Genomic DNA, 5730 nt, shown 5'->3' on the forward strand with positions numbered 1-5730 from the left:
GCTGATAACGCAACAGGGTAATACTGAGACTGTGGGTGGTTAAATGACAGCAAGACCAGTAGTTTAGACGTACAGTATGAATGAGGGTATTATAGATAAAGGGATCATTCAGGCAATTGGTTGGTGGAAGTGATGTCATGCACACAGTGTAGGGGGCGTGTTTAGGTCAGGTGCCTAGGGGGGCATCGGATTTATATACAGCCCTAGGAGAGAAACAAATTATCTGAAATTAAATGTTAGTACCTTAAAATATTCAATATCATGAAATCTTTACGAGGGAACCAACAGCACTGCTTGTGCTATTTATTTCAGAACATGGAATAGTACATTAGCTCTGATCTATGTTTGCAAGTGATATCTATTGTTAATGTGGCTACACTTTCGAACAAGTTAAGCCTATTGTGTGTATGTCAGAGCACGGGAATGAGATACCTGTACTTGGATTCTTTCTGTCACATCTAGATAAGTACACCAAAAGGGTTTCTATACACTTACATATTACAGCAGAGTTCTGGTAAGCCCAGAGGAATGCCCAAGATGACAGTTTTATGGTATTTCTCTTCACCAAAATTTCAGGGGCCCCTAATTACTCAAAAGTGCTGCACATTATATTTCATGTTTGTAACTCAACACAATACCTTTTAAAAAAAAAGAAATATACTAATTTTTGAGATACTGTCTAGGATGTTTTTATTGTGCAGCATAGTGGGATGTCTAAGCAGTTACTGAATGAAGCAACATTGCAGTGAGTTGGGACAAAGTGTATCATTTACGTTATATAAATACTTGAAGTCATATGGTGTATGAGCAGCACATAACATTTTCACAGACAACACAAAGACAAAGGAGGTATGATAATAAAAATGTTTTCACCAGGTGTAATTACCTAGAGTCAGTGTCGACTGGCCCACAGGGATACCAGGAGAACTCCCGGTGGGCCCAGGTATCAGTGGGCCCTCATGCTGCTAAACATTTAGCATAGTTCATGGTCATTCTTTATTTCTATGAGAACAAAAAGACTAAATAGATGGAATAATAGATGATAGTATTATATTATGTAAAGAAAAGAGACGAGGAGAATAGCGGTTGAGTGAGGAGAGGAAGAATAATAGTACTGATAGTGGGCCCCTGGTGTCCTAGTCTGACACTGATGATCGTGTGGTGGGGTAAGTGCCTTCTCCCTCAGGGTCCCGGGCTGTACCATTACAGATGCACATGGGCAAGATAGGCATGAAGTACAAGTCCAGGGGGGCAGTGCCCCCCCACTTGCCTCTATATGTGGACGCCCATGGCTGCAGGTGAAGTGATCCACGGAAGACAGTGCCATGGATGGAGAAGGACAAGAGCCCTGGTACAACACAGTGGAAACGTCCAGTTTCTGGCTTGTAATGCCCCTGTTCATTTATTAATACTTTTTCAAAGGAAACAGGTTGCCCAGGTATGGGTGATGTGCGAGACTCTGATAGCTTGGCACTAAATGCAGAGCAGGAGGACACAGCACATTTTCCCTGCACCCCTTTCTCATCTTGTAAACCAGAAGGACTGGCCATACCGGGGAAACCTCGAGCACCTGGAATTCCTGTGGGATAGTAAGCGTTTATAAAGATTGGAAGGATCTTTAAAAACCTACTATGGGCCTGCACCCATACACCCTGCACATTTTATAAATGTTCAAGATTACTGAGGATTGATTTACTTCCTGAGGTGACTGCAACCTTGTGTGACTTTTATGAAGAAACTGGCATCTGGACTCAGTGACTTTGAATGACTATTTAATTTTCATCAATTGTTTTGTCATTGGGAACTTACTCTTTATAAAAAGTAAGAAATTAGACTATCTGTGCCCCCTCGCTTCCGGGGGTCCTTTTATAGACCAGCGCCGCCGTCGCCGCCGCCACAATAATGTCACAAAAAGGTGTGGGGCGCGCAGACGGGAGAGTATAACCTGGAACCCGGAAGTCGGATGCCGGCATTTGAAGGTGGCCCGCGGGTATCGGGTCGGCCCGCACATCACTACTATATACTGTATATTGTATATTCGTCTTCAATGAGTCATATTGCTTTTTGGGTGGTAGCATTTAGTAGATCTGTTATGGGTTATTGTGATTATCATAGTCAAACTATGGGGCTGATTCACTAAGCGACGAAATTGCACTAGCGTCCGCTTCACTCACATCGCAACACTTCGACAGGTGTAGATTCGGCAGGACAACGCTAATTCACTAAAATCCGAAGTTGCGTCCAGGGCGCCGAACGCTGGCAAAGTTGCACTAGCGTTACTGCGGCAAGCGAATCGAAGTTGCGCTACCGTTGGCTAATTTGCATATGGCGGAAGTTAAAGTTGAATAGACATATATGTTGCAGCCAATAAATTATACTACACAAGCCTGGGAAAACTTAATAAAATAAAATAGAATTGTTATATTGCCCTACACATGATCCCAGTGTATAGGTTATGTGCCAAATGTTAGAAAATGTACAATCTTTTGCAGCCTATCACTCTGAAAATTAAAAGTTGTCAGCGTTTTTTGGGACTTAGAAAAATGTTCAACTATATTTTGAGGAAGTCCTATCTGGCGCAAGAGGTAACGTTCAGTAAAATCCACATCTTAGTGAATTCGCATAGTTACTTCCCTTCCCAGAGAGCAACTTCAGGAGCAAATTACTGCTATAGTCTATCTCCTTCGCAAGCAAAGTTACACCTGTGCCCGTAAATCGGCGAATTAGCGAAATGACGTCACGCTGGCAGATTTTCGCTAATGTTAGTCACTTCGCCCTTTAGTAAATCTTCCCCTAACTCTGACTTCTGATTCCCACATGAATATTATTAAGACAAAAGAAGAAAGAAGTTCAAACTTATGTTCTCAAAACTTGAGTGTGTTTAATTGATGAATCTAAACATTACTATGGGCCTGTGCCCCTCTATTTTTATATATGATCCCACTCAACTCTCTGAAAGTATTATACAGGTATTTTATGATCAATGTAAATTATAAATTAAGTAGTAGTGCCTTTAGGGACCCCCAAGAATGATTAGGTCTCAACCTAGTGTGATAGTATCCTGATAACAGTACCGTAATAGTTTTCTGGTCAACTGAAGAACAGAAACTATAAGATTTACAAAATTGTGTCCAGGCTTATCAGGCATTGGACATATTTTTGGAGCATACATTTATTCCACACTAACAACTATGGCAATGTTTTTTGTTCTGGTCATAGTCAAGAATTGGCATCCTCTTCTGAAGGTTCTAACATGAGAGCCACAATCTGAGAGTCTTTTTGAGCTGCAAGGAAATATAGCTCCTCTGGACCTATGTCCCAAAACCAAGGATCTCTGATGTCAAATGAAGATGTTAGTATGGATGGATTAAATGTGTCATGAGGTCATTTCATGAAAGAAACTTCATGCACCCTGTACTGATGATAAATTGAGCTGCTTAAGTTCACTGCAACATGAAAGCGACTGTTGATGACAGATACAGTGATAAGCATCTTGCATGTGGAGATGGGGCTGTTAATGGACAGTATGGACAGCACACAAGTGCTCTGTTCTAATTAGGGTTTTTTCAGCAGGATTCAGAAGTAAAGTTTTCCCCTTCCCAGCCCTAATTTGCATTTGCAAATTAGGATTTGGATTCGGTTCGGTAATCGCCCCAATCTTTGGTGAAGGAATCGGCCGAATCCAAAATTGTGGATTCGGTGCATCCCTAGTGCTAATGTGTTGATGAATTGGAAGCTTTTAACAGATTAAAGGTAAGATCATAAACTCTGTCAAGACAACAATGTGGGGAGAGAGAGAGCCACTCCCATAGGACGAGGGAAAGCAAGTGACAAATATGACATATCCAAGTCTGAGCCTAAGACATAACACTTAGATGCAAGTATATGTGTTTGCAGGTAGTTGAAGGGTTGACCTTCAAGATATGTTTCTTGCATGCCGGCCAGGATTTGTGGAAAGGCCACCACGCCCGGGCCTAGGGCAGCAGGATTCTAGGGGGCAGCATGAAGCCAACCACACCCGCATTGGTCTGGAAGCTCTGGGGCTGATCATGAAATACAATCGTTTTTAAAATTTCCCCTGTGCCAATCCCCAGTGCTCCCGGCCTGTGCATGTGCACAAAAGAAGGGGAGGGGACAGGGGGATGAATGACAGCAGGCCTAAGGGTGTCCGCTATGTAAATCCAGCCCTGCATGCATGGTGGGGAGTATAAAAAGCCCTTGAACAACTATCCCAGTTTATGTGTTTCCTCTATGTACTTGAAATGGCAGGGACTTTTTTGACTCCCTGTCCAAACATGGCTTAGATGATGGATGTATAGACAGTTGGGTTAAGGCAAGTAACAAGCATGTCCCTCTCATGCACACATATCTCCCCCCCCCACGCATGATGAACACATAACTTTGTTAGAACAAATGTATCTAACTACCAATGTCAAACTATTTTGGATAAGATCATACTGGACAGTAGCAAACCAGTATGTGCATTGCTCAATTGTAATTTCAATAAGTATAGCAGGCCATCTAGTGGCAGAATTCATGCAATGAGTCTTTTGGGCAAGAATCTGATGGATTTCAACTTGGACACTTTTGAAGTGATTGGCACTTGAATACATTTACCATCACAAATCAGTCTAAAGACCTTATTTTATGTTGAGAATAGCAAAGTGCTTGGGCAGTGTGTTGCAGAGGACCTCTTGTCCTTTTCAACAAACATTTCCAGGAAGAATACAAAAAAATGTAACATCTCTGCCTCATGGATATAATAGTCAATGTAACGTTGATATCATATATATAACATCACTGACTGCCTCTTAAATGGGAAAGGTTTACAAGCTCCATTCTGTATACATTCAAAGTTGAAGTTTTATATGTTTTTGAAATGATTAGCCTTCCTATTCAGCCTGTTTCCATCCTGCAATAGAAAACTCTGTCTGGTATTTGGGACACTGACCCACAAAGAAATGCAGGTACTGTGAGAGCACAAGTTTGTTGCTGTTTTTTTACCGGTTATCTTTCTTTTCAAATCCTGTCCTATTTGCCTTCCATTTGGGCTTTGAGGTTGCTAAAATTATACAAAAATAATGAATGAAAATCAAATTGCAAGTTTCTTAGAATATTACTGCCTACATCATATTAAAACGTCATTTTAATGTGAACTACACTTATAAGCTGTGCCGGGAATGGCTTTGTTTTGGTGTCAAAACACCACTCCCTTGAGCACACATATGTGCCAATATCTAATCAAATAGTTAATATTACCTAGTTCTCCAGGATCACCTTTAGATTCACTTGTGCCAGGGGACACAGCTTTTTCATCTCTTCCATCCCTACCAGGTAATCCAGCATTACCATGTGTCCCAGGTATACCTGGAATCCCTGGTGTTCCACAGCAAGAAGAATCTTGTTATCCTCTATTGAACTGGAGCATGGTATTAGGGTGATCAGAGATATAAGATGGAGCAATGGTATCATCCTATGGGGAAAAACAGTAGGAATGAATGGTAAAAGCAGGAGAGAAATAAGACTATGCTTAGTGGAAGCAGAAAGGGAAATGTACTGAGATCAATATATAATAATGATGAAAAAATAAAATTATTTTTTATTCGGATACTTTCTGAAAATAGGTGGAATAGTGAAATATAAACAAAAAAAATCACAATATTCTTGATTCCTTCTCAAGTACAAGAATGTAGACTGTTTTGCCCAAACAAGGATTAATGAGAGATACAG

The 5730-nt window shown here is 41.0% G+C and overlaps 1 pseudogene; it reads right to left on the minus strand.

Moving 5' to 3' along the window:
- Window positions 1-1132: 1132 nt before the first annotated feature.
- LOC121396155 lies at window positions 1133-5472 on the minus strand (annotated as a pseudogene).
- Window positions 5473-5730: the final 258 nt, after the last annotated feature.

Source organism: Xenopus laevis, chromosome 7S, assembly GCF_017654675.1.
Source record: "Xenopus laevis strain J_2021 chromosome 7S, Xenopus_laevis_v10.1, whole genome shotgun sequence".
NCBI lineage: Eukaryota > Metazoa > Chordata > Amphibia > Anura > Pipidae > Xenopus > Xenopus laevis.